This window comes from Gopherus evgoodei, chromosome 2, assembly GCF_007399415.2.
Source record: "Gopherus evgoodei ecotype Sinaloan lineage chromosome 2, rGopEvg1_v1.p, whole genome shotgun sequence".
Classification (NCBI taxonomy): domain Eukaryota; kingdom Metazoa; phylum Chordata; order Testudines; family Testudinidae; genus Gopherus; species Gopherus evgoodei.
Window position 1 is genome coordinate 103,057,834 of NC_044323.1, and position 27,799 is coordinate 103,085,632.

Here is a 27,799-nt window from a genome sequence, read left to right on the forward strand (position 1 = left end):
TGCGGGAGGAGAAAAAAGGAGGGTAGTATTTTAAAAAATACATTGCAGAGAACAAAGGGGGCACTTTGGTATGAGTAAGCCATCACACACAGCTGGGCAACAGAATTCAGCTTGCAGGCAGCCCCTAGGAGCATGCAGGGTTCTGCTTCTTCTACATTCATTTCAATGCTTTCAAACTGCTGGGCCCCCTTTCCCACAGCAAGCAATGTCTGGTGGGTTTGCTATGGAAAAGGAGGGCCTGCAGGCTCTCTGGGATGATCACTGCACACAACAACCCCCCATTCCCACCCCCACCCCCCGCATGGCTCCAATCAGGCTCAGAGCAGGGATGAGCTGAGCCATTTACTCTAAATGCGAACAACCCAGCGTGGCTGGGTTCCCCCCTCTGATCCCCACTGCATGGCTCCAATCAGGGTCTCACTCACCAGAAGTACCTTCTCCAGGATCATGGAACAAGAGCCCGTTTTGGGAGTGAGGAGAAGCTATTGGATCCAGTGTTAGGATTAGTTCCTGGCTGGGGAGGGAAATGGATTTCCCACTTGCTGCCTGTGCACTGTCCTCCTCCTCTTCGTTCTCCAATGTCCTTGCTCCCTACAACGCCCCCCTTGCAGGTGTCCATGGACAGTGGTGGGGTAGTGCTGACATCACCCCCCATAATTGCATGAAGCTCATGGTAAAAGCAGAATGTATGGGGCTGTGACCCAGAGCACCCGTTTGCCTCCCTGGCTTTTTGGTACACTTGCCTGAGCTCCTTGATTTTTGTACAACACTGCTCTGTGTCCCTGGAGTAGCCTCTTTTTGTCATGGCCCTGGAGACTTTAGCGTAGGTACTTGCGTTCTTTTTTTTGGAAAGTAGTTCTGCCATAACAGACTCATCTCCCCAGCATGCGATGAGATCCATTACCTCCCATTTGGACCATGCTGGGGCTCGTTTGTGAATCTGTGACTGCGTGATCTCCTGTGAGGGTGGACTCTGCATGGTCGCTTCTGATGGTGGACTGTGCTGATGGTCACCTGTGCTGCTGGTGACCAAACAGGAAATGAAATTCCAAAGTTCCCAGGGCTTTTCCTGCCCACCTGGCTAGTGCATTGGAGTTGAGAGTGTTGACCAGAGCGGTCACAAAGGAGCATCCTGGGATAGCTCCCGGAGGCCAACAATGTTAAATTGTGTCCTTTAACCCAGGATTGCGATCTCGATTTAAGTGCTACTCCACTTGCTGAGGTGGAGTATAGAAATTGAATTAAAGAGCCCTTTAAATAAAAAAAAAACCATTTGGTCATGTGGATGGAATCATTATTTTTTTTCGAAATAATTCATCTAATTCCAAAATAACAGGCTAGTGTAGACCAGGCCTTAGGAGTCTACTAACTTCTTTTTATAACCCAGCTTTACTGAGTCCCAAGTGAACTCCTTCCTTGCTTACCTTTGTATGGGGTAACAAAAATCATTTCTTATGCATCTTTGTAATTTACCTTCTAATCCTTCCAAAAATACCAACAGGTGCTTCTGAGCAAGGAGAGACAATTTCACAAAAAAAATTGCTGTAACTTCACTTTACCCCTTCTTAATTTGTATTAACGCATGTTAAGCATATATTGGTACATTAGGAAGAAATTGTAATCCAATTTCCTTACCAAGGGGTCTGCATTCAAAGTACTGTTACATATATAGTCAGCTTTTATTTAAAACAGTACAGAATGTTAATTAGTGGTTAGCATGCTCTACAATACAGCAGCCTCCATAACCCCAGAGACTATAATGTTTTCCCCTTTTTTAAATTAAAAAAAAAAGTCATATCACTCAATTAACATCATCTCATAGTATCAGCAAACATATGCTAATGCAGGACTACATTAGTTTTTAATCCTTATTTTTCATTTTATTGACTACAACAAGGGGATGTAGCATAGGTTGGTGTAAACTGCATGAGATTACAAAAAATATGGTAGAAACAAAAGGGTGAAGCACCTTAACTGTCCTTTTCAGGGATGTTTTGAACTAGAATTATTTTAGTCTATTATTATACATTTTTGGTGTGTTAGGTAGACCTTGTTGATAAACACTTGAAGCTTTAGCAATTTCCGAACATACTTTGTCTCGTATATAAAATTCCATGTTTGGATTCCCAATCAGAGGTAGACACCAGATTGGCCTCTCAGCGTTGCTGTGTTCACAATTTCTGTTAGCTAACTGTTTTCGGATCATGGCAGCAGTTTTATCAGCCTAAGTGACCAAATCTACTCCCAGTCAAAAACCCATATTAGTATCTCCATCAATTCTCAACTATCATATCAATCAGCTCTGGGACAGAGGTCACTGATTTTTAATTTACATTACCACTTTGTTCTTCATTGACCTCTTTTCCCTCCCAACTCCCTAAGTTATGTAGTTATTTCTGGATGTTAGTCATCAGCATTTGGTTTGAAATACTACACCTGCAGAAACTTGTGACCCACAGGAAATAATGTTCAGCTACAGTTGGTATATTATTCTATCACCATTAACCTTGGTTCAACTCACTCCTTTCATTGAACATTCAGTCATTTCCCTCCGTCTCTGAAGTTGTTAACAATAAAGAGTAGGTTGGCCAGTCATCATTTCTTTTGCTCTCAGTGTATATCAAGACTGATATAATGTAACAATAGTCCTCCACCATCCTTTCCACAGTTATCCCAGTCTCCTGTGTTGTGTGCTGACAGGTTCAAGAAGTCATTTGGTCTGGCCAAAATTATACTCAAATATGCAGGGAGCAAGTCTGTAAACTTGTCATTTTCCAGCCAGCAAAGGAAGCAATCTTCACATGTGATGACACTGATGCAAAAATAATCTGGGGTGGTCTCATTTGCTGTGCCAGATATATGAAAAGCACAGTATGTACAATTATGCAAGCTTAGTGGAGCATTGCCTCTTTGCCTGTTTCTTTAAGGTTTTTTAAAGATTTAATTTTCAGCCTTCAGAAATGGCATCTACTCTTTCAAGCTTAACAAGGACTCTTGCATTGTTTTATACCTATGCCCACTGAATCCTATCCACTTAAAGCCTGTGGTAGGGAGCTTTGCACCTCTCCCAGATAATTGTGCCATCTCCCCGCCTACACACACACACACTGTATTTTCTTGCTGGCCACAGCAACCCCTTGTTCAGAAACCCTTTCATGTTGACAGAAGTGACTTCTGAAAATATCCCTTATGCAGTAGAAGGGAAAGGGCCCTAAGACTGATTTTAAAAAAAAATCTACGTATAAATCATTGAGAGTTTAATGAGTAGAGCATATTTTTGGAATATCCTCATCTTGTGGTTCTAATATGCTTTAGCAATGATTACCAGAAAGATAGGTCTGCTTATATGCAGCCTTTTGCAAGCATGATACCTAGCAGGGACTTGAGACAACCTTATTTCTCAGAAGTGTCACGCACAGATCAGACAAGGGACAGCTCTTCATGCACATGTTTATACAGAAACAACACTGACAGCCAGCTCCATCTAGTTTCCGAACAAAACATAATCTCTGCATTTGGTTGTATTAAGGTGGTAGTATTTTGTTTGGGTTTTTTTGAGAGACAGAGGTTGTTACACAATAAAGGCAGGGGTCACCAGTAACTTGTGTTATTCTTATCCCACATGTCGAGTAACACGTGCTCTTGACAATGGCCTTATTCTCCTTGTATACGTGTGTACCTGTGTGCTGACAAGTCTGGTTTCATTTGCTGTGTAGACAAAAGGGCTACTGAAAGGCAAGGATGAAACTGCATGCACAATAAAATAGGCAGTATTGTAGCCCCTCCCATCCAAAAAAAATAGTAAATGAATTACGTGTTGTCAGTGTGGGAACTACGTGATTGGCAAACTTTCTTCAACTCTTGTTTAGTGTTTTGTTGGGGTGGTGGTTTTGGCTGTTGCTGCTACTGTTGTTTCTGCCATGGCCTCCAGACAGCTATTTTGAAAGTTGTTAGGTTAATAAGTACCTTTATTCAGAAAACCTATTCAAAGAACATGAACAATGAAGTCTTATTCATGACATTACAAAGCAAACATTACAGGCACTGCTGGCCTTCACCATATGCATGGTAATAATAGTATTCAACAAAGCTGGAAGCTTAGGTAAAACAAAATGACATCACTGAGACAGAAAGCAATGAGGGATAAGTAAAACACACACTTTCTCAAAGGGCGATTAGCCATTAAAAGGGCTTAAGGAAATATGGCTAGGAAGAAGAGCTGAGCAGTAAGGTTGAAACATTCAGCTTCTTTTCATCAGTCTTTCAACAGAGGAGAAAAAAAAACACAGAACTGCTGGCGTAGGGGGAGGGGAAGAGTGCATTCAATTTCAACCTAATTAAAAGTCATAAGGCAACTGTTGACTAAGACTTAATCATGGCAGAAGATTTATGGAACAGAATACTGGTGTTGTCATAGGAGACCCTAAACTCATATTAGATTTAGATTCTTCTGAGGAGGAATGAGGAACAGTGGAAACCTTCTGTAAGGCATATTTACACTGTTTAGGGTTCTGTCTTCCCACACACTGTTTCACCCAGCAGGGGCTTATTAGAGGCTTTAAATGTACTCTTACTTTCCAGAAACTGGCAGCCAAGAGAGATTGAGGATCCTTTGTAAAGAGTCTGTTGCAATATTTAACTCTCAATATGCCAAAGCATTAAGAACTGATTTGTTTAAAAGCTTTGAATTCTCCCCCCTTCTTTCTACTGTTGCAACAGTGCAATACTGAATTGAGAGAACAGGAATAAAAAAGACTAAGGCCCTAGTTCACAGTCTTTTTACTTCTCATGTGAGTTGGGGCTATTATATTGTCTCCTGTCCCTTCCAAGAAACTTGTCAGAGACAACTTTCACACATCCCAAAAGTGCAGCTTTCTGTGAGGTTACTGTGATCAGTATGCATCCAAATTCAGAAATGAGGAAACAAAGTTTAACAATGAGGGTGATTAAACACTGGCATACACTACCAAGTGAAATGGTGGATTCTCTATCTCTTGAAGTTTTCAGATCAAGACTGGACATCTTCCTGGAAGATATGCTTTACTCAGACAAGCTACAGAGCTCAATACAGGGCTAACTGGGTGAAATTCAGTGGCCTGTGTTAGACAGGAGGTCAAACTAGATGATCTAATGTTAGAGTGGCCAGATGCCTGGTTTTGGACCAGAAAGTCCAGTTGAAAAGAGATCTGAGAGTGTCCGGTCAGATCTATTGATCAGACATCAAAAATCCAATTACTGGGGGCAGAGGAGGCAGAGGGACACTGGGTCATCACCCACGCTAGCCCCTGTAGGACACAGCTGCCTTCTACCTGAATCAGGTGGCTGCAGCTCCCAGCCCCAGCGCCACAGGTGAGTCCATCCTGACCCAGGAGGATGGGGGGAAGAGCAGTCAGAGATGGGGAGAGAAGAGTAGAGGAGCGAAACGGGGTTGGGGAGAGGCAGGAGCCTTGAGGTAGGGGAAGAGGCAGCCTGAGTGTCCAGATTTAAATATTATGAATGGTCCCTACCTCATGGTCCCTTCTGGTCTTAAAAATCTACAGCCCAGTTATCAAACAAAAAGCAAATGAGAGCTGTGCAGTATGCATCCAAGGTTGCAGAGTGAGTAAACGATACTGTGCAGACACTCTCAGATAGGAAATAAAAGAGGATCATGCTACATGATTATGTAACATGATTCAACCTTGTGGAAGTCCAGTTCATGAATGACAGACATCATATTCCTAGCATTCCCTTATATTCTTAGCATTAGCTGGAAAAAAAAGTTTGGATAAGCTATCGCTGAGGATTCAGAATAAAATTAATGAGATTTCGGAACACTGCTGGATTTGATCCAGGAAAAAGTATGTATAAGGAAGATACCTTGTAAAGGCCTCCAATATTAGGTCAACATCTGCAGACAAGAAATTCTGAGAAGAAACACAATGTTATGTGATTTCTAGTCCAGGGAATACCAGTGACAGGAAAAGAAGACAACAACTACTAAGAAGTAAACAAGATGATGATATATAGAGAGACAGATTTTGAAATACTGCAGAAAAGGTTGGCTAGACAGAGTCTGGTCTCAACATTAAAACATTACAGACAAGCACAATATGTAGTTATAACAAGACAAGATTTGTATTCCAAAGCAGCAGATCATCTAGATCATCTAGAGTCTCTGTTATAACAAAGGAAGGGATATTTGATAGGGGTACTCTTGGATTAAAAAAATGTACATGGGACAATCTATAAATACAAAATACAGAGAAAAAATTCAAACCTATCCTTTTAGGTGCCATGATTAAGGAAAAAAAAAAACAAAAAAACACAGCAACAAAAAAAATCTGTTAGGCATGATAGGGAAATGTGTATTTTGATTTAAACAGAATGGTACCATAAATGTTCAAGGATGATCATAACAGAAATAATGTATATGAAGGGGGTAGCAGAGAAGGAAGCTCATATTACTTCAAGTAAATTCATTTTTTATCATAAAAATTACAAGCAATTCTTGATTTAGTTTTAAGTGGAGCACAGGATCTTTTCCAAGAGGTGAATATAGCTGGACCACATGGTAATAGTGACATAATATAATTAAATTTAACATCCCTGTGTCGGGGAAAACACTGTATCAATCCAGCATGGTAACATATAATTTCAGAAAGGTACAGTGCCAGCGGTGAAATCCCCGCAAGCTGCACAGAAACTTTTTAAAGACACCATAATAGAGGTTCAACTTAAATGTATACCCCAAATTAAAAAGCACAGTAAAAGAACCAAAAAAAGTGCCACCGTAGCTAAATTACAAAGTAAAAGAACCAGTAAGTGGCAAAAGGGCATCCTTTAAAAAGTGGAAGTTAAATCCTAGTGAGGAAAATAGAACTCTGGCAAGTTAAGTGTAAAAATTAGGAAGGCCAAAGAACAGCTAGCCAAAGACTCAAAAAGTAAAAGCAAAAAATATTTTAAGTACATTAGATGCAGGAAGCCTGCTAAACAACCAGAGGGGTCACTGGACAACAGATGCTAAAGGAGCAGTCAAGGGTGATAAGGCCATTGCAGAGAAACTAAATGAATTCTTTGCATCGGTATTCATGGTTGAGGATGTGAGGCATTGTCCTAGATTGGAGGTGTCATTAGAGGAGGTTTTGGAACAAATTGATATATTAAACAGTAATAAGTCACTGGAATCAGATGGTATTCACCCAAAAGTTCTGAAGGAACTCAAATGCAAGATTGCAGAACTACTAATTGTGGTTTATAACCTATCATTTAAATCAGCTTCTGTACCAAATGACTGGAGGATAGCTAATGTGATGCCAATTTTTAAAAAGGGCTCCAGAGGTGATTCTGGCAATTACAGGCCAGTAAGCCTGACTTCAGTACCGGGCAAACTAGTTGAAACTATAGTAAAGAACAGAATTATTAGACACATAGATGAACACAGTTTGTTAGGAGAGTGTCAACATGACTCTTTATAAAGGGAAATCATGCCTCATCAATCTACTAGAATTCTCTGAGGGGGTAACAAGCATGCGGGCAAGGGGATCCAGTGGATATAGTGTGCTTAGATTTTCAGAAAGTCTAAGACAAGGTCGCTCACCAAAGGCTCTTAAGCAAAGTAAGCAGTCATGGGATAAGATGGAAGGTACTGTCATAGATCAATAACTGGTTAAAAGATAGGAAACAAAGGGTAGAATAAATGGTCAGTTTTCAGAATGGAGAGAGGTAAATAGTGGAGTCCCCTAGGGTCTGTACTGGGACCAGTCCTGTTCAACATATTCATAAATGATCTGGAAAACGGGGTAAACAGTGAGCTGGTAAAATTTGCAGATGATATAAAACTACTCAAGATAGTTAAGTCCCAGGCAGACTGTGAAGAGTTTCAAAAGGATCTCACAAAACTGCATGACTAGTCAACCAAATGGCAGATGAAATTCAATGTTGATAAATGCAAAGTAATGCATATTGGAAAACAATCCCAACTATACATATAAAATGATGGGGTCTAAATTAGCAGTTAGCCCTCAAGAAAGATATTGCAGTCATTGTGGATAGTTCTCTGAAAATATCCATTCAGTGTGCAGCGGCAGTCAAAAAAGCAAATAAAATGTTGGGAATCATTAAGGGATAGATAATAAGACACCAAATATCATATTGCCTCTATATAAATCCATGGTATGTGCACATCTTGAATACCGCTGGCAGATGTGGTAACTCCATCTCAAAAAATATATTGGAATTGGAAAAGGTTCAGAAAACGGCAACAAAAATTATTAGGGGTATGGAACAGCTTCCGTATGAGGAGAGATAAATAAGATTGGGACTTTTCATCTTGGGAAAGAGACGACTAATGGGGAATGGGATAGATTGGTGTGGAGAAAGTAAACAAGGAAGTGTTATTTACTCCTTCATATAACACAAGAACTAGGGGTCACCAAATGAAATTAATAGGCAGCAGGTTTAAAATAAACAAAAGGAAGTATTTTTCCACACAACGCATAGTGAATCTGTGAAACTCTTTGCCAGAGGATATTATGAAGGCCAAGACTATATCAGGGTTCAGAAAAGAACTAGATAAGTTCATGGAGACTAGGTCCATTAATGGTTATTAGCCAGGATGGGCAGGGCCAGTGTCCCTAGCCTCTGTTTGCCAGAAGCTGGGAATGGGTGACGGGATGGATCACTTGATGATTACCAGTTCTGTTCATTCTCTCTGGGGCACCTGGCATTGGCCACTGTCAGAAGACAGGATACGGGGATAGATGGACCTTTGGTCTGACTTACCCATTCTTATGTTCTTATTAAGTTCTTAATATAAAAAGTAATTTAAATGTAAAAATGCAGTTTGTTTTGATGGGTCCATGTAAACATATTTTCATCAGAACAACTATGCACCCAAAAATACATCTGCTAATACAATCTTAAATTAAGATTAATTCTGTACTCAAAGAATATGTGGTGTAAATTTGGGGAGGGCACACTGTATTTTTCATAGAAATCAAAGAAGTGGCTGAACACCATGTTTTAAGTACAAAAGAGAACTCACCCTCAAATATGGAGTTGTGACCTGGGTCTCCAAAATACACAGCAAGTCTCTGACTGGAAATAAGTAGACCTGGAAGAATTAGATTTCTATTAGTACATTTTGATTTTATTACACACACAAAAAAATACATGTACGTGAAAAAATATTTCCATTGATAATAATCAAACTTACAGATAGTCAAAGAAAGAAAAATGCTGCTTGAAAATTTATTAATTTGATTTAAGAATATTTATTTTGTCAACATTGCATGACAAATATATAATTTGTGTTTTAACAGTTAAGCTTTAACTTTTTGAATCTTGCCATCTACTGTCATTAAATTCTTGTCTAAGCCCCCATTTCCTGACCCTCCCAATTTTGCACACTTGTGAAAATTTAAAAGATAAATAAAAGTGCTTATAAATAAGCATTGATATTATCCATCAAAATTACAACAAACTAAAAATTGAACTGTGCCAAATCTAGAAGTAAAACAAATATTTTAAAAAAATGTCTTAGCTATGAGATATGAAACTAAATTGCACATACCAGTTCTCTAAACATTAACTACACCTGTCCCAATCCAACAGTGCTCAACCATCTTTTCCATTTCATAGGTGTATGGTGGTGTGATGGTCCAGTCAGAACGGTGGTGGGGAGGAAAAGGAATCTAAATAGGAGACGTTGAACTGAAAAGTATATTAAATGCAGTGTTGATATATCCTGACAAAGGTCACTGAATGAACAAATCTCCACAGTGCTAAAACATTGTCATAAATGACACTAGGTAGCCTTTTCAGAGAAGGAAAAGACTGAACGGATAGGAGAAATATACTCTCTTCTATCTGCAGTAATGAGGTACCTTAGCAAGAGCTAACAGGAAACCTGTGCAACTACTCAGTGGTATTGCCATTCAGGAGATAACAGCTGACTTACATCTCCAGTACTGTCAAACTAGTATCTTTCACAAATGCTAAAAGGCATTTACTCTTTCCCATTATCTCTTTGTTCTTGCCCCTTTGTGCCCTAAAAACTATTGAAGAAATGTTTTATATTCCTCCTATCACCCCCCCCCAACACACACACACATCTTGAACTGTATTATATGTGGGAAAACAAACATTTATCCTAGTACTTGTTTTAAAATGGGAATGCTCAGAATATGCTTCCATTTGGTAAAATCATTATCCTAACTCACAAGATTATCTTTTGAAAAGAAAAAATGCAAAAAAAACCAGGGACCCTGAAGTTATTCCTTCACAAGATGGATTTCTTTTATGAATGATCCACTGAGGAACCAAATCCAATGCTGCAACAAACTGTATTTTTTTCTAGGAATGAGTGTAAAATGAAGGAGAAACTATAATTGGTATTTTCCTACACATTTTCCAGGTTATCTAACAAAAAGGATCCAACCAGCACTGACAAAGTCTCTCATGATGACAATGGGCTAAAGTTAAAAAACAAACAAACAAACAAACAAATAAACAAACCATAACATTTTGAATCAAGACCACCAATATTCAGATACTGGAGAAATTGACAATATGGGGGTGTATACAATTCTAACATTTGTCCGCTGCTTCATGTAATAGTAGAAATTACAACTAAATATAGTGTTAAAAAATGGAAGAGTGCATACAAAAACTTTAAAATTACACATTTTTGAGCATCTTTGGTGAAAAGCATGTTTTAGCTATTATGGAATTAGAAACCTGTCATTAAGGGTACTTTTGCATTTGGAATATACTTTTAGAATATGTTAGGCATCTAACAATGTACAGAATTACTTAAAACTAATTACTTCAATACAAGAAGTTAATATGAAGGATACATAGTAAGATATAGGAAAACTTTCATCAAGGTATTTCATTTCTCCTAGGATCACTAAACAAAGGTTCTATTCACACAGTTTGCTAAGTAAAAAGACTCGCTGTGAGGTAAAATATTATGCACCAAATTTTGCTTTTTCCTACTAGTAAAACATTTAAAATAATTCATTTCAGATACTCATCTGAATCTTTTTCAGAATAGGGTGCCATCTTCCTTTAGACTCCTCTCTACTTCTCATGAGCACAAAGCCTTTGAGGAGCCAATTGCAGGGTCCAGCAGTTCTTTAAACTCGCTGTTTTACCACAAGTGGTTCTTCCATTCAAAATTTCATTCAAGAATCACTAAATCACCCCATCAATACATTTACCATCTGATTTTGAGGGGCTCGGGCATGAGAACAATTATGTTCCACATCCACTCAGCCCTTAACCTCTCCTCCAGGATTTACAGCAAGGCAGCCAAATCTCACGGCAGTTTTTGCTTTATGGATATCTATACACTAGGAACTAGTGATACATTTCCCCAGAAGGCAATAACCAGCTATATGTCTGGGACCTAGGCCACTGCTGACATTGGATATATTGCCTAGCAGTGAAAAGTTATGTAACTCTTTACCCATCCCATTAGCCATCCAGTGATCCAAGAGTGTATTATTTACTGTGTATTATATAATTTTAACATTAGCTTTAAGAAAAATTTTCCTTTGATATGTACCCTGTTTAGGAGATTAACAATAATAATACACAGAAGCGTGTATATTCATCTGCCAATATATAATTTGGGCATGGTTTTTGTCTCTCGTCATGATCTGAAAGGATATTCTTTTAAAAGCTCTTCATTTAAGAACTTCTGTAAAGGCCCCTAACACTACCAAATTTTGCACTGTCATCATTGATGCTAAGCTGCGAAGTAGTAACCATGGATGAAATCCTGGCTATGTCGATGTCAATGGGAATTTTGCCTTTTATTTCAGCGGGGCCAGGATTCCATTTAAGTTCTTTATATAAGAATTTGTGGTTATTGTGAAGTTTGTGTCCATAACCTACTGTGTTCTTTGAAAGAAGTGGAGTTGGGAAAAGGTAACTTACATTTTAGGTCCCATAGAATTTCACTAGTGTGATCCAGGACTAAACAACATTTTGGTCAGTTGAATATCCATGCGAGTTCTGTCAATTTAGAGACAAAGTTAGATTCCCTGTTTAATTAGCTGTCATTCAGTCTCATCTGCCTGAGTGGTGGTGGTTGGGGGAGAGGGAGGAGTTTTTAAGTTCCAGTAATTAAAACAAACTAGGATTCATGATCTCTGCTTCTGGATGGTTTCTTCTGAACAACAGCTAGTGCTCACTGTTCACATTAACATTTTGATGCATAAGTCAGAGACCAATGCTGTAATGTCAACTCTGACGTAGTCTCATTACATGGATCAATAATGAGTTACACTGAAAGCTTTTGTTTGCATTAGTTTGAAACAACAAACAATCCCATGTGGCAGATTTAGCTTGGAATTAAAAAAAAAGCGTGTGAGCGCATGCACAGGTGGTGTGCCTATATGAGAGGTTGGTCAGTTCAGTTGTGTTACTTTGTGAGTTGTCTGTTCACATGATCTGCTCCCAAACATATTCATCCTCTTCACAAGGGTTATAATAAAACTCTTTGTATTAGCTGACTGCAGAAAACACAGCCAGGAATGTATGCTGAAGAGCTTTAATTTTTCTGTTTTGTTACTATATCTAGGTTCCCATAACATTTATTGTAACAGTGTTAAAAGGAAATTTCAAAAATGCAAGATATTAGGCAAATCAAGTGAATGAAAAATTTATCATAGCATTATTGAAGAACCAAAGAGAGACCAGACTGATGAAAGAGAACTGCTGTGATAATAACATCAGTCCTGGTTATGGTGTATTCAGGGCACAATATCTATTAAAGGTTTATTGTGAGCGGCTCAGTCCTACTTTCACTGAGATCAATGATAAATCTCTAATTGGTTTCAGTTGGGAACAAGATTGGGCCGTTTGTGAAAAGATTCACTCGGTCTTAGGGGGAAATACAAGTGAGCTGAAAAATCTGTTTCCCCAGACTATCTCCAACCAGAGAAGTCCTTTCCTCTTAACAGATGTGGACTCCCCCCTTCCCCGCTCCTTAAAAAACACAAATGAAAGAAATGATGTCAAACGAACTTTCTAAATTTAGAGCCAAAGGACAAAAGAGAAAAGGAAGCACATGACCGTTATACACTTATTTTTCTTGTTATGGGGGCTTGGGCTGTAAAAAAAATCAAGTTTCTTGATGCATTCTTTGCATGGACTTTCTGTACTCTTTTTAGTTTCACAGAATTTTGTCATCCGCAGCTGTAATGTTGGGGAAGAGGCCACAAGAGATGTCAGACAGACACACAGACACACACTCTTGGAAGTAGCATTTACTTAAAACAGCTGTTTTATAAACAAGAACAAAAGTTATTTCCCATAATACTCGCTTTAAAACAAACAAACAAAAAAAGAACGTATCTATTATTTTGGAGAAACAATCCATGTAAACACATCATGCCCTTTGCTTCTTCCCAAATACTTCAGTGCTACAGCCCATACTGCTGCTAACCAAATGCATTCTGCTAAATGTCAGGCTCTTGAAAGATATGCTTTGTGCCTCTAAGGGTTTTCCTTTCTCTTTCTTTTCTTTTTCATTTACAACAAAAAATGCATCTTATGAATCATGTACCTATAAGTGGTGCAAATATAAATATTTGGAATGTTGGAATCAGATGCACATCTGAAACACATTGTCTGGATGTGAATTTTCCCAGCGCTCAATTAGGTGTTTGAATCCAGGACTTTGTTTGGCCTGTCCTGGAGAAAATGGACAGACACAATCAGGAGATGAATTTTATCATAGTTAGGATGTGATTACATCCAGGATTTTCTCTTTACTGGAACACAAGAATTGTCAGAGCATTTTAGAACTGGGCCAATTACAGTCCATCTAGTCTCTGTTTCTATCGATGGTTAATATCAGATGCTACAAAGGGACATGACTGGCTACAGTTGACAAATTTAACATAATTTGACCATGGAGGAAGGATCTTCATAACTCACATTAGTAAATTGATGATTTTTGTTCTGAAACATGAGTTAATATTCCTTTAAAAATTAAAAATCCTAAGGATAGTCTCATTATTTATTAGGCATTTATATTTTTTGGAATCCTTCTAAGGGTATATCTGTGTAGCATTCTCAAGGTGTGATTGAATCTCGCACTGCCACGGCTTTGGGACCTGAGCTAACTAGATTAAAGTTCATTTAGATATGTCCACTCAAGCCACAATCACCTCCAGGCAGTCTGGACATACCCTAAGTTATTGTATAAATGGAAGGTGCTCAGCAATGGGTGTCTAAAAGGATAAGTAGCTTGAGAAGACTTCCATATGAAAAGAAAATGAAAAGATAGGAACAATTTAGGAGACATGATAGAGATATGCACAAAAATTAAAACTTGGTACTCCTGTTTGCTCCCTCTCATACTATAAGATATAGGGGACACTCAATAAAAATGAAAGGCAACATAATTTTAATCTAATTAAAGAAATATTTTTAACCTAATGCATCATTAACCTGCAGAAATCATTGTCACAAGATGGTTGAAATCAGGACAAATCCTGAGTGTGAATAAGGCCTTGTTGACACCACTATAGTTACATTTTCAACCAACTTCTACATTGAAGGACTCAGGAATTTGGGTTGGATCCAACTCTTCCACTGAAATTTCAGCAGGTAGAAAGTGGCATGTACTTGAATGTCAAACTACAATGCCAATGGATTTCTTACAAATGAAAATGCACACAACCTCACAGTGACTGGTTAAATGAACTATAAATATATAAGAAACAAAGAACCATAGCAAAAATATTATCTTAGGGGGAAAAAGAGCTATCAAACAGCTTCCATTCTAAACCTATCCTGAAGTGAACTTGTCTCCCTCAAGTGATGCCAAAAAGGACATTACAGGAAAGAGCAAAATAGAGACTAGACCATATCCGCATATTTTAGAAATATTTGGCAAAAGTCTCTGTAACTTTTCGTTTAAATACTGAATAATAATAATAAATTATGCTACTGGTTGTGTTCAAGTTACCGAACCAAATTCTTCTCTAATTTAAAGTGCATAAATCCAGTGCAACTCCACTGAAATACATTTCTTTTTCATAACCTGGGACCAACTCTTGCTCCCAGTGAAGACAATGGAAGTTTTACCAATGACTTCTACGGAAGGAGAATCAGATGCTATGACTGACCTATGATTAAAAGTCACAAATCCATAGCACAACTCAGATTTTTTGTCTTGAAATGAAAAATGCAGCTCGTGTCTATTATAGCAAATAAATTATGAGAACAAAGTTACAATTTTCTCCACATTTCATACAAAACGTACCCAAACATTGAAACATGTCACAATGAGGAAATGATGATGTGTTTTTATTCAGCATATGTTAAGGGTTGTTGTTTTTTAAATCAATGCTCCAAATATATAAGAATTATTTTTATTCTGAATATGGTTGATAGGTTTTTAACTATGGGAATAAAATGGTGATCAATTAAAAATTACTCATCTCAGATACGGCAATGGGCATTTTGCCTAATCTGAACTGCCTGGCTTGTCCCTAAAAGCATGTACAAGTACTACACGGGGACATTTTATCTTTTTTAATTTGATCTTTTGTATTTTTCCGTTGTAAGAGAAAGCATACGTTGGCTTTGGCAAACAGAAAGGCAAAAAAAGCAGTAAAAAGTAAAAAGCAGTTAAAATGAGTAACAAACAGGTAATTTTATGGCTTGTATGTATGTGAGCGTGTAGCTGGCTAAAGTGCGCACAAGACAGTCGACTGGCTTAAAGAAGTGAAATTGCAACTTTATGCATAGTCTTATCATTAAGGCATCATTAAGATTTTACTCAAACTAGGACCTATTTTTACTCAATAGTTTGATTTCAGCATGGAAATTTAAAGTGGGGCCAACCTTAAATTTTCAATTATATGGGAAAATCATCATATCCATTAAAAAAATTCTATCTTTCTGGCATTTAAAACTCAAGAGCTAAATTTTATAACCCCAATTTATATTTGCTAAGGAGTGTGTCCTAATTCATTGGATCACAGCACCCTCTTATCAGCTTTAGCAGGTGAGGTACTTTGACTGGTGCTGCAGTATGGCTGCTTATTGTCCACGAGAGGGTGCTTGAGAGGGAGAGGTCACCCTATAGCACCCCACATCTGTGTCCATCCTGTCTCTTCAGTGGCCTGTTAAGAACTCACAGTTCACTAAGTTATTCAAAGAAACCCGAGGAGGGATCCCATTTATTTCGTGGTCAGGTGCACCTAGGCCCCCTACCCCTCATTCGGTGTCTCTCTCCCAGTAGTCCAGCACAAGGTCTTTCAAATCAAAACCACACACTTATACAGTTTTCACTCGTTTCATCTGGGCAAAGCCCCCTCCTCCCTGAGGGTCTACTGTCAGTGTCTCCCCTACTTCTTGGGCAGGGTCTCTCCCAAGTATTGCTACCTAGAGGAGAGCTCTCCTTCTTCTTGTAATCACAATTACTCTTTCAACCCCCACCTCCTGCAGCTTCCTGCTGCCTTTTAACCTCGGAGAACTTGATTCCCCTAACGTGGGGCTCATCACGTAAACAGGGCTGGCTTAGCCCTAGGCTCTCCAGCCCAAGGAAAGCCACCCTCACCCTGTTATAACTGGAGAGCAGGAAATGAGAGAAGGCCCAAATGCATGCTTGGCATGGAGACAGGGCTGCCTTCCAACCCTCCTCTCCTTTTGGTTCTATGCTTGGCCATGGTCTGGGCAAAGGGGTCTTGGGCCAGCTAATTGGCTGCTGTGCCTCTCTCCCCACCCTTGCCTATTTAAATTACGCCCAGCCTTGTCAAAAGCCTCTTACTCTCTTATTAGCTCCCAGAGGTAAAATGAGACCTGGTCTGAGTAGTTGGACCTTGCGCTCATAATTGAGGAGGAGCTTGAAATCTTTGCAGACTGGTGGCCATGTGGCCTCTGTCACTCCACTCCCTTTATGAGGGGGAAGGAGAGGAGGAGAGGTTTCACAACTGAGTTGAGTCCGTGGGGTAGACCAGGGAGAGTCTATCTCCAGTTATTGTGTGGTTTGTGGTTAAAACCCTGTAACCCACTTTGGAACCAATTAAATGCCTGGCATGTCAGAGCAAGGGGCGGGCAATGTAGCACCCCGTCTGATGTATAATTAATAAAGTTGCAGCCTGACATTTAAACCCACCCCACCTGTTTGTCACTCATGTGCCTGCTTGTCCTAGTCAATCAGGCTACATTTAACATTGTCAGACTATTTCGTCAAACATCTTTAATAGGTTAGATGTAGAAAAGGCAAATACATAGGTAAAAGTGTATTGGTGTCTGAGCAAAGACACAAAAGAGCAGTGAATAGGGGTGGATTAAGGCAATCTAGTATCCTGGACATACCATGAAACAGGGTCCCCTGTGGCCCCAATCCCCATTTGAATCTCCTCCTTCTCCCAATGGTATCAGGCTCCTGTCTCTCCCACCCCTGGGCCAGAGTGGCAGCAGAATTTCCTTTTCCACCCTGGGGAGGAGTGACAAAAGGCGGACATACTACTTATCCCAGCAGCCAGGGTGCATCTTGGGTGGGTGGATTTGGCCCCCTACATTGTTGCTCTGCTCTACTTCTTGTGTTCTTGCACAGTTTCCTCCCACATCTGTGCACATGGGGTTGCCCAACCATTGTACGCTGTCAGGTCACTGGAAGAGTATTCAAGCTCAAGTATATGGCATCACAGGAGATGCTTCATATTCTGAGGTTCTCTGCCACTGTTAGGTATTGGGACCAGTGATGTAATCCCACTTGATCATCACATCTCTAGACTGGCCAACTCCAGTATGGAGTTGATTAAGGCAGTGCCATATAGTCCAGGGTTGATCTGTACTGGGAGGTTGGTGCTCGACTGCTGGGAGCCAGAGCACACAGACTACATGGTCATTCTGAATTCTTGTTTGCCGTAACTGAATGCTTGTCTGTTTAGGTGACAATGTTATCGGTTTAATGGTGGCAAGAAAACTCTGTCATGACTTCAGTCAACTGAGCATTGGTCATATAGCAGATATCTTAGATCTGTGCATTATCTTGTGTGCTCTACTCTACTATCAACTTCCCAGCATCTCTCAGGAGGGGCAATACCTGTGAGGATGTAGAGCCTGTTGACAAGAGTGGGCTTAATACATCCTGTAATACACTGGCAGGCAGTGTTAAGTACAGGATCTAGCTTCTTTATGCGAGGGAGTCATGCTCACTCTGCATAGGCATATTCAGAAGAGGAGTAGCTAAGTGCCAGTGCTATTGATTGCAGACTGGACAGGTCTGCACCCCACTTTGATGCAACCAGAGTCTTCTGCTTGAATAATGTTGTCAGGCCCCTCATAACATCAAGACCCAGTGCTAACATCTTACTAGGTATATCTACGCTGCATTGCATCTGTGAGACCTGGGCTTGCGGACTTGGTGTTTCCAAGTCTGCTCTTGAGTTTCCACCACTGCACTGTAAACCTGGGCTTACAATTGCTGGACCTGGGTCTCCCAGCTGTGCTAACCTGTCCATGTTGCACTATGCAGACTTTCTGACTCAGATCTGCAGCTTGAACTGTGTCAACACTTCAAAATGACATGGTTTGGACCTATGTCTCAGTGGACTAGGGCTCTGGCCCACTCCACTACCAGTGTCCTAGGACCTGGATCCTGAGTGTTTGCTGATTTGAGTCAGACTGATGTGTGTGTGGATAGGAGGGGGAGTTGGGCTCAAACCTGAGTCAGAGCCCAGGCTTAGTGTGCAGTATAGACATAGCCACTGAGATGAACAGGGGAGCTCACCCCTCATACAGGTATTGATTCAGGCTGTCTGCAGACTCAAGCAGGCATTACCACATCTGTCACTCAGGTCACATTTTAAAGTTTTTCCTTTCCATCTAGGAGGGCTAAAAATGTACAGTGTATTAAATTCAAAGCTGAGTTCTGATGCAATCACATGATACCACAAGCTAGTGCTTTAGGTACTGGCCCACTGCGTCTATATTTACTACTTATCAGACTGGGGCCAAAATTCTCATGTTCTTGTTTTTCACTCACGAATTTGAACACTTTTAGATAATGGGTTTCTTTTTATGTTTGAGGAATAATATGCACATAAAGAAAATGACATAGTATATGATTTTTGTTCCCTCCCACCTGCCTGTAACTAAGTGCTCAAACAGTGGCTGTGGTCCTGCAAAGATTTATGTACATGCTCCACTTCACACACGAGTAGTTTCATTGATTTCAGTGGGACTACCCATGTGTGCCAAGTTAGTACCTGTGTACATCTTTACAGGAAGAGGGATTAAGGCACACCCTTCTGCCTGAGTGGAGCCAAATGACACAAACAGGTGTATCTTCATGCATGTATCTCAGTGCAGAAGCAGGACCTAAGCAAAGGTAAGCAAAACTAGCCACGTAAACATCTAACTAGCATCATACACATAGACTTGTTTGTACACACAGTTACAGTAAGTGGGCATGAAAATCAGACATCTATTTTTTGCATGTGCACTTCAAATCCTCCATTTTTTGAAATGTGTCCTCCTGTCATCCATACAGGAAGAATCAACGACAAGAACCTTGTAACTTTTGTACATTATTATATTATGTGCATATATAAGTAATGTTATTTAGAACACAGAAAACATTTGTGAAATATATTTAACATTTCTTTGGAATTTTGTTTTGATAGAAATTTTCTTACTGGGTCTCAGATTAGTAGCTATGATATACTGCATTTGTGGTTTATTAATGTGATATTATTCACAAAAATGAATGGAAAGATGGTCTCATGGTTACAACTCCAGACTTGGACCAAAGAGATCTAAATTCTAATCACAGCTCTCTCATAGGTTTCTGTTATGACTTGTGGTAAAACACAATAGCTCAGAGCTTTACTTCCCCATCTGTAAAGACAGACCCAAAAGGTTGGGAACCATTTGAATCCATAAGAGATTACTAGGATTCTACTGCTTCCACTACACAGCAAAATGTCCTGCTGTAATAATTTGCTGAGCAAGGAAGGTTAGAAATTGTTTTAATCATTTCTTTTAACAAAAGAAAGAGTTTTTCACCAGACCCAGGGAAGCACAAATTGAAAAGCTACCATGCGTCACACATTGACTGAACTTGCCCATAAATAGGAATCTTATGATGAAAGGAACATTGAAAATAGATTATTCATGGACACAAATCTTCATTTGGCAGTAATCATTCTAGAGGCAGGCTATGTAATTTGTGCCTCAAGCACATGGCTTGACTTTAGTTTAGTTTTGAAGCTGCTCAGGCATCCAGTTCTAATGGTAATAAAAGGAAGTTGAGGACAGTAACTTCTAATGTAATATAAAAACAAAAATAATTTAACTTCCTTACACTCTCTGGAAATTTCTCTCCCTTCCTCCACACCACGATAGTTGCTGTGAAGCAGTCTGCAAGAGAACAAATGCAAAAAATAAAAGAGGTTAAATCAAGGCAGTTAGAGTCAATGGGAGTTTAGCGAACTTAGTACGTCACAGGATTGGACTCCACGTTCCTAGTGAACAGCATAAATGGCTTGATTTCATTCATATGTATATCAGGACATACTTCCTACCCATATTATAGGATTTGTCCAGATACTTGACACAAAAACTGTTTGGGAATTTTTCAATGAATTGTTTTTCAAAAAATGTCAATTTGTTAAAACTGAAACTGATTGTGAAACAGGATCAGGTTCAACGAATGTCTGGATTTGAAATAAAGTCAAGTAAAAAGTTAAAAAAAATGTTGAAATGTTTCATTTCAATGTTTTCTAAATGAAAAATTCTTTTTTTCCAGGTAAAAAAAATGACCTTTTCTTTAGAAATTTAACTATTTAGACTGAAAATAAGTTTAAAGGTAAAAATCAAACTTAAATGTTTATAAATTACCTAAACCATTTATTTTGATTAACCCATAATAATAAAATAAAATAAAATAATAATAATAAAGTTTTCAGTTCATGAAGATTTTTGAGATTTTTTACTTGCTGTCCCAATTGAATTGGGGGGGGGGGGAAATTAACTATCAAAAATAGTTGCAGGATGTAGGAGGAGGGGAAGCATATCCTGCACACTTCGACTTGATAATTGTCATCTATGTACATAAAAGATGTTACGCCCAGGAATCCAGTTATCAATATGGGAAACAAGCAGATCTTGTCTGAAAGCTCCAGAAGAAAGTACAGTATCTGAAGGTAAAAGCATTTCATTCTGCATACACAAGAAAAAAAGATGGGAAGAGCTGCTTAATCTCATCTCAGCTTTGTAAAAAAACAAAATGTTCTGATTTCCAACACATTTCACAGGTTTTCTATGAAATTAATACTGTATTAAAAAAATGGATTGTTCTTATTCTTACAAATTACAACACATTATCCCATGGACACATCCAGAATCTGAAGCTTTTAAAGCAGCACAGGCCTCTCAAAATGATGATACATTTATAACTGTCTTTGTGTCAATTAAAAATAACTAAAAAAAAAACCCCACAGGCTATTTCTGAGACTTAGGTCTACACACTCTAATCCATAATCCTCAGCCTATAAATCAAACCACTTCAGACAACTCAATAAAGCTAGTTCTAGGCCTGTAAATTAATTTTGCTAAGTAGCAAAACCTCTGTGCATGTGAACTAATCCGCTTAAATAATACACTAATCCAAACTGCTCTCTGCTGTCTGCCCCGAAAGCTCATTATTATTGTCATTCATTGCCTTTCTTCTCTGTGAGGAAAAAAAACCCAAAACCTATGGTGCTCATACACTGATATATTGAACTACCAGCTGAACGGGTCAAGTTCTGTAGCAATATCCAGTAGTCAAGGGAAAGAGCTGTAGTGGCACAAACACAAATCTTCATACATTTGTTCTCAGTTTCTGATGAATTCTCACTCACCCTAAGCCTAACAGTCCTATGCTTTGCTTATGTTTCTCTGCTCACCTGGGGCAATGTCTGAAATACATTCTTATTAGAGGTCACTGAATGGTATTTACTGATACAGAAAATCTCAGTTTTGAAAAATATTTGGAACTCAGTCTTGTAATTACACATGTATTCTGTATTTGAAAATATTCCACAAATAAATGTTTGGCAGGCTCCGTTCACAGGTAGCATTTACGATGTGATCTGCAAAATTAGTCATGAGAGTCACTAGTGAGTCCAATACACTGATTTGATATTGAATACATGTATTCAACCGTACCACATAGATCATTTTTGAAGCACTGTAAGTTAGTCGATAATAAAGTGTTCTAATGAGATCAATTTGAGCTGAAGGCCTAGTAATCATGAATCACACCAATTTATTTACTCCATCAGATTAATTCTCATATATGTACTCAATGTACTGGATTATTTGGTGTGAAAAGGTTACTTGATGACATTAAGTGGCCAGTGGACAATTCCCAGTGCATATATAACTCCCCATTGGCAAAAATCTGAGAGATTCCACTGTCATCTGTACTAACCACCCCTTCAGTATATGGGGAAGGAAGGAGCAGAGCTTGGGAGGGGAGCAAGGGGGGAAAACAGAGTTGTAATGGTGGAGCACAGCAGTGGTCCACACCTGATCCTACTGGATAATCAGATGAACATGAGCTTCCTATACAATGCTGCAGCCAAAAAGGCTAATGCAATCCTGGAATGCATAAACAGGTAGCTCTCAAGTAGGAGTAGAGAGGTTATTTTGTCTATGTATTTGGCATTGGTGCAACCATTGCTGGAGACCACAATTCAAGAAGGATGTTAATAAATTGAAGAGGGTTCACAGAAGAATCACAAGAATGATTAAAGGTTTAGGAAAATCTCCATAGACCCAAGGAGTTCAATCTATTTAGCTTAAAGAGAAGGTTAAGGGCACAACCAACTCTAAACAATACTCCTACTCTCTAGCCCATCTCATCGGTTCACCACCATTACCCTAGGCATGCCGGAGAGTATGGGCAGAGAAAGGGCTGATCCATGACTGCCCCCAAAGTGGAATCAATGAGGACTGTACTAGAAAAGAAGTGGGTCACTTACAGCATTTTAAAATTCAGTGAGTAACACATTAGCTTTTCATCCTGGCAACTGGAATTGAAAGTCTTAAATCACAACTGAAAATAAGATTTCTGGTCTCATCTAAACAGTCAATACAGCACACCAATATGCAATCAGTGACATCAGTCTTCTTGGTTCAGGAAAGGCCAGGTATGGGTAGTAGAGTTGCTGAGGATCAGGAATGTTATGTACAGTTAGTAAGAACCACGTGTGGAAACTTCCTCGGGACCATACCGTCTGATTCTAGTCAGGTTTATTAGCACATTGTTTTCATAAACAATAAATCACCTGGAAATAAATATTTAATCATTTGGATTCCCTTTGCCCATCCTCTGTTTCTGTTCTTATTCATTTTAAGCCTCACAATGACCATTTTCTTTTAAAGACACTTTATTAAGCTCTTTTTTGTTCATAATTCTCCTGCCCTGAAATAATTAAGAGTCTGGTCCAGAATATTTGGTGGGATCTAAGTGTCTATTTAAATCTTCTTGACTCATATGATTCCAAACTGCCAGGTCTCACATCAAACTCTGACCTCTTTGGTTTAACACTATCAGGCAAATGTACACTCCTTGTTCACCCTATCACCTCTTACTCCAGCTAACCTGACTTCAGTGGAAGTTGTTTCTGAATGAGGAGTGCAAGATCAAGCCCATTTTGTGATTTAGCACTGTATTCCTCCTTCCTGGATCACAGTCAGTGGAGTCAGCGGGCCTATGTTCCCCAGAGGAACTATTACTGAGGAGACACCAGGAAAAAACATTAAATATGGGAAATTACCCTGGAAGCAATGCAGCCACATGGACAGAGTAGGGTTGCCAGGCATCTGTTTTTTAACTAGAATGCACGGTTGAAAAGGGACCTTGCAGCTTGGTCGGCACCGCCAACTGGGCCATTAAATGTCTGGCCAGTGGTGCAGCGGGGCCTCAAGGCTAAGGCAGGCTCCTTGCCTGCCCTAGCTCCGTGTGGCTCCCTGAAGCGTATGCCAGGTCCCCTTGTGGGCCTTAGGCGCATGGGCGGCCAGGGAGGTTCCACATGCTGCCCCTGCCCCGAATGCTGGTTCCACAGCTCCCATTGGCCAGGAACCGCAGTAAGCACCACTGTGACCCTGCATCCTGAACCCCAACCCCCTCCCCCAGCCTGGAGTCCCTTCCCATATCCAAACTCCCACACAGAGCCCACACTCCACACAAAATCCCAGCCCCAGCCAGGAGCCCTCTCCTGCATCCCAAACCTCTCATCCAGGGCCCCACCCCAGAGCCTTCATTCCCAGCTGGAGCCCTCACCCCCCCCCACACACACACCCACATGCCAACCCCTTGACTCCTGCATCTCAAACCCCTCCTCCCTGGCCCCACACCAGAGCCCATACCCCCAGTCAGACCCTGCCCCAGCCTGGTGAATATGAGGGTGAGGAATAGTGAGCAACAGAGAGTAAGGGGATGGAGCAAGTGGGGGTGGGGCTTTGGAGAAGGGGTGGAGCGGTGGGGAAGGGGTATTCAGTTTTGTGCCATTAGAAAGTTGGCAACTCTAGGACAGAGCAGGGCACAGAGTTTAAGTTCCACTTGTTCAACTTAACCTGCATTCAGCTTCATCCATGCAAATGAAACACTTTTTACTCCTCTCTGTTTACAACAGAGTGTATGAAATAGCTGACCCTTATACTGTTTTCTTCCTCCCCATACATATTTACTAAGGCTCAAATGCAGGTCTGAATGTATAGTTGGGTTAGAAGGGGCTTGGGTCACAGAAATGCTGTGGTGCTTGGTGTGGTAGGATTTTTTTTTCTTAGGCTGCCCCCCTCTGTGATTGCCGCTGTCCTGAGGACTGTATTTACTGTTAGATGCATAGCACAGCTTATTGTTGCCTATTTACAGCCAACGTGTGACATTTCCTGGATGAGATTTAAAAAACAGAAGTTTTTTTCTTTCCTTTCCTTTTTCTTTAAATAAACCTGCCAGGACTTCAAGTTCAAGGTTCTTTCCATCTCTTGCTGCAGCTAATGATACTGCTAACGCTAAGCACTTTGTAAGCATTCCTTGTCCTGTTTTAGGTACTAACAATGACATTAACCTATACAGGCAAACATGCAATGCTGAATCCAGGTCTTGGCAAGTAACTAATATTTTCAACTACTTTAGTTAAAAAACAAAGTTGTAACTTTTAATTCTGTACACATGTTGTGTAAGGACCAGATTATGAAACTCCCTTTGATGTGAAGCTACTCAAACAAATCGACCCAATTACTTTGTTAGGACTACTCATGTCAATACATTCTTATCTATGACAGCATGGAGTCCCTAATCTGCCCCTTAATTATGTAAATAATTAAAAGTTTGTTAATTCACTGGATAAATATTTTTATTCATTTTAGTTCATCATTAAGATAGCAAGTTTTATTGAAACATTGATATAGCAAAGAAAGCTTTCAAGAAAAACACTTTTTATTAACTGGTCAATTATATTTTTCTTATTACAATGATACCCATTAGAAGAAAAGCAATAGTGGGGCTGGCCGACTAATTCCTTTCTCTGAGTCAATCAGGGTACGTCTACACTCCGGGATTATTCCAATTTTACATAAACCAGTTTTGTAAAACAGATTGTATAAAGTCGAGTGCACGCAGCCACACTAAGCACATTAATTCGGCGCTGTGTGTCCATGTACCGAGGCTAGCGTTGATTTCCAAAGCGTTGCACTGTGGGTAGCTATTCCGTAGCTAACCCATAGTTCCCACAGTCTCCCCCGCCCCTTGGAATTCTGGGTTGAGATCCCAGTGCCTGATGGGGCAAAAATCATAGTCGCAGGTGGTTCTGGGTAAATGTCGTCACTCATTCCTTCATCTGGGAAAGCAACAGCAGACAATCATTTCGCGCCATTTCCCTGGATTGCCCTGGCAGATGCCATAGCACGGCAACCATGGAGCCCGTTCAGCTTTTTTTTTTTTACTGTCACTGTATGTGTACTGGATGCCGCTGACAGAGGCGATACGGCAGCGCTACACAGCAGCATTCATTTGCCTTTGCAGGATAGCAGAGACGGTTATCAGTCGTTCTGTACTGTCTGCTGCCATTGTAAATTGGCAACGAGATGACAGCTATCTGTCATTCTGTACCATCTGCTGCCATCATGAGTGTCCCTGGCTGAGGTCAGCCAGGGGCACAAAGGCAAAAATGGGAATGACTCCCTGAGTCAATCCCTCCTTTATGGTATCTAAAAATAGAGTCAGTCCTGCCTAGAACATGGGGCAAGTGTACTAGAGAACCAGTGTATCAGAGAGCACAGCCGCTCCGGGTCAGATCCCGCAGAAATGATGAGCTGCATGCCATTTACGGGGATTGCCCCTGCAACAACCCCACCTGTTGCTTCCCTCCTCCCCAACTTTCCTGGGCTACCATGGTAGTGTCCCCCCCATTTGTGTCATGAAGTTATAAAGAATGCAGGAATAAGAAATAGTGACTTGTTAGTGAGATAAAATGAGGGGGAGGCAGCCTCCCCGTGCTATGACAGTCCAGGCAGGACATTAAGCGGTGTGGGGGAGAGGAGCCCAGCATCCCGCTGCTATGATAGTCCAGGCAGTACAGAATATTTTCTTTACACATGAAAGGGAGGAGGCTAATGGAGCTCAGCCCCCAGTTGCTATGATGAAGATAGTTACCAGCCATTCTGTACCATCTACTGGGAATGACCAGGAATCATTCCTATTTTTACCCAGGCACCGCCCCCAGCCGGCCTCACCGGAGGCCAGCCAGGAGCACTCAGCAGATAGCAAGCATATTGTGCCGTCTGCCACCAGGGAGGGAAGAGGAGCGGATACTGCTCTTTACTGCCGCAGCATCGTGTCTACCAGCAGCATTCAGTACACATAGGGTGACATTAAAAAAAAGTCAAGAAACAATTTTTTTCCCTTTTCTTTCATGTGTGTGGGGGGGTACATTGACGAGCTATACCCTGAACCACGCCAGACAATGTGTTTGAACCTACAGGCATTGGGAGCTCAGCCAAAAATGCAAATACTTTTCGGAGACTGCTGTGGACTGTGGGATAGCTGGAGTCCTCAGTCCCCCCTCCCTCTCTCCATGACCATCCATTTGATTCTTTGGCTTTCCGTTATGCTTGTCACGCAGCACTGTGTAGCCTGGAGATTTTTTTCAAACACTTTGGCATTTCGTCTTCTGTAACGGAGCTCTGATAGAACAGATTTGTCTCCCCATACAGCGATCAGATCCAGTATCTCCCGTATGGTCCATGCTGGGGCTCTTTTTGGATTTGGGACTGCATCGCCACCCGTGCTGATCAGAGCTCCACGCTGGGCAAACAGGAAATGAAATTCAAAAGTTCGTGGGGCTTTTCTTGTTTACCTGGCCACTGCATCTGAGTTCAGATTGCTGTCCAGAGCGGTCACAATGGTGCACAGTGGGATACCGCCTGGAGGCCAATACTGTCGATTTGCGGCCACACTAAACCTAATCAGATATGGTAATGCCGATTTTAGTGCTACTCCTCTCATTGGGGAGGAGTACAGAAACCAATTTAAAGAGCCCTCTATATTTATATTAATGGCCTCGTAGTGTGGACGGGCACAGAGTTAAATTGGTTTAACGCTGCTAAAATCGGTTTAAACACATAGTGTAGATCAGGCCTCAGAATCCTCATGATGGACTGAATTTTTCCATGACTAGATCAAGACTCCTCCAGAAAAAATATTTTTGTATTTGTGCAATGGCCAGGTCTAAATTGGTACTTTGCGGTTCATTCCACTGTAGTTTCTGCAACATTAACATTTAAATGC

General features: G+C 40.3%; 1 long non-coding RNA gene across 1 annotated transcript; it reads right to left on the minus strand.

Moving 5' to 3' along the window:
* Positions 1-944: 944 nt before the first annotated feature.
* Positions 945-27,347, minus strand: LOC115644916. The gene is made up of 3 exons (XR_003998629.1): positions 27,327-27,347; positions 22,831-22,835; positions 945-1,014 (listed from the first exon to the last, which is right to left on the minus strand). It is a non-coding gene; the product is annotated as an uncharacterized LOC115644916 (long non-coding RNA).
* Between the last annotated feature and the right edge of the window lie 452 nt (positions 27,348-27,799).